This window comes from Apium graveolens, chromosome 2 (genome assembly GCF_009905375.1).
Source record: "Apium graveolens cultivar Ventura chromosome 2, ASM990537v1, whole genome shotgun sequence".
Taxonomy (NCBI): Eukaryota; Viridiplantae; Streptophyta; class Magnoliopsida; order Apiales; family Apiaceae; genus Apium; species Apium graveolens.
The window spans coordinates 88,897,605-88,900,328 of NC_133648.1; the positions used below are offsets into that span (position 1 = coordinate 88,897,605).

Below are 2,724 nucleotides of genomic sequence, written 5' to 3' on the forward strand. Positions count from 1 at the left end.
AAGTTTCTGCTCTGGTTTTGGCCGAGGCAAGGGAAGAAAAAGTGAAGTAAAAATGTTTCTAGTTTGATTAAATTATTTGTGTGGTATTTAGCTTGGTTACTTCCTTTTGTTGTTAATTAGATTGTTACCATGGTAAAAATTGTGTAGCTCACAATCAACCAACCAATCCCTCCATTTGTCATGCTTATGTCACCATGCCTATGTCATCTTTCTCATGTCATCCTCTTACACTTTTCTTCTTCTTGTTGGTGTGATGACATCATCACCCACTAACCTCTTTGATTAACCCCTAATTACTTGACTAATGACCGCTTATCTGTTATACGGTTCGCTTAACTTTCGTTCTCGTTTATCATTTGAGGGATCATAGCTGGGATCTTATTACTTAGGTTCCCCTAAACCTTTCTCAATATTTTATATTCCTTTTATGATCCTCTCTAAAATCCTTGAATTTAAATCTTTTTTATCATGTTACCTTATACTTAATTCTTTCGGTATCTGGTGGATTTTCGGGAAAAATCAAAGTGTTCGGATTTGGATTCTGACGATCTTTACATACACTTATATACCATATAGAGTTCTTATAAGACCTCAGAATATTAATAAAAGAACTGCTACATTGTGTGGCATGAAAAGTTTTCTTATTCAACATAATCAGCAAAACCACTATTCATAAGGTTTACAAAAAGTCCAAAATTTTTGGGGTTATTACAACCTAAACCATTATAGAAACAGTTAATGATCATCTAGTTAGGCATCCCATGATGAGAACACTTCCTAAGTATCTCCTTATATCGATCCCAAGCCTCACAAAAAGATTCTCCAGATTGCTGAGCAAGTTGAGTAAGTGCGTTTCTGATTGCAGCAGTCTTCGCCATTGGAAAGAATTTGGTTAAGAACTTTTGAGTAAGATCCTCCTATTTGGTGATAGACCCCGGTGGTAAAGAATATAACCAGCACTTAGCTTTATTCCGCAGAGAGAATGGGAAAAGCCTCAACTTAATAGCATTTTCAGAAACTTCGTTGAACTTTAAAGTGTCGCAGATCTCGATGAAATCTCTGATGTACAATTTGGGGTCTTCTATCGGAGAACCCCCAAACTGAACTGAGTTCTGTATCATCTGAATCGTGCTCGACTTGATCTCAAAGGTATTAGCTGCGATGGCTGGTCGAACAATGCTAGACTGAATATCATTGATCTTCGGTTGAGAGTAGTCTATCAAAGCCTTTGGATTCGCATATGGTTCTCCCATTGCAATAAGAGTCTCTTCTTCAACTTTCTCTTTGACTACAACTTCTTCCTCAGCTAGATCCCGTGTTCTCTTACGAGACTGTGAACATGTATGCATGCACGCTCGCTAGAGTACCTGAAACACGACAAGGAATTAATTAAGTAACAATGTCCGAGTCACTGAACTTTAACGACCAATGATGACAAACACATAAACTAAAAATTAACACCGATATCCCTGGCAGCAGCGCCAAAAACTTGTTAGGGCTAGAACACGTGCTAATATTCATGCAAGTATACGCGATTATAAGTAATATAGAATAAATTCTAGTTTGTTCCCACAGGGATAGGTTTAGGTTAATTTCAATCAATGTATCTATGCAACACTAGTATGGTTATTATCCAATGCTAAGACGAATAAAAATTTGAGATTGTTTATACTAAGATTAACTAAGATATTATACTAAAGAACATATACTAAGAGATTAAAGAGAGTTGAATAATATATGACACAAACATGGAATTCTAACTTCATGAAATACTTCATTCAATAGCCTTTTCATTCTTAACCTTAGCATGTAATGGTGATGACACTAATCAGATAACACGAAACTGATAAACGTCAACTTTTGTTGTACGAATACCATACTACCAGGCATCCACAAAAGAGATAGAAGCTGAATAGACACCAATTATATTGAGACCCTATATGTCTATAGAATTTGACAACATAACGGTTTAATGCACAAGTTATCTCTCGTGATTATATAGGGAAAGTAAGATGGTTAAAATTACCTATGAATCATGCATATCACATACATGAACCTATGCTAGCATGGCAAGTTCTAAACCCTTAAATTCACTTTCGCTTCATTAAAGATTAACACACTATCTTATAAGTTTGTGACGCTCATAAGACGAATAAGCACAACCAAAACTAGGTTATCATACAATCACCACACACTAAGGCATCGAAATGAGTTAACTAAAGAAATCCATAAATAAATCCGTTAGAACCCCACGATAACGATTAGCCCATAATCGGACTCATCATCAACGTTGGTTCCGATGAAAGCATGGTATAATAAGCATAGTCTTTATACTTAATAAAACCAAGTACGAAACAAGAGTATAGGTTTACGAATAAGAAAACTAGCATCCAAAGTTACAACTTAAAATAAAGAATCACAAGAATAAACTAGATCTTCTTCGCCTTGGTTGATTTGTTCTCTACGGTCTTCTTACGCCTTCTCCTTAAGCTCTGGTACGTCTTGTTATGAAAAACGAGCATAAGTTATGTTTATATAGCAGCCCATACAGAGTAGAAGTCTTTTGGATCAAAATTCCATAAGAAACAAGATTTTCTTTTCTTGACCTGGCACGGCCGCGTGCTTGACCAGCGCGGGCGCGCTGACATTCTACCATCCCGGCGCGGTCACGCGCTATCACAACGCGGGCGCGCCGTCTCCTTTGAAAAAATATTGACTTCTTAT

General features: G+C 36.7%; 1 non-coding gene across 1 annotated transcript; it reads left to right on the forward strand.

The window, feature by feature from the left end:
• The first annotated feature begins 756 nt into the window (after positions 1 to 756).
• LOC141709423 (small nucleolar RNA R71) lies at positions 757 to 863 on the forward strand. The gene has a single exon (XR_012570000.1). It is a non-coding gene; the product is annotated as a small nucleolar RNA R71 (small nucleolar RNA).
• Positions 864 to 2,724: the final 1,861 nt, after the last annotated feature.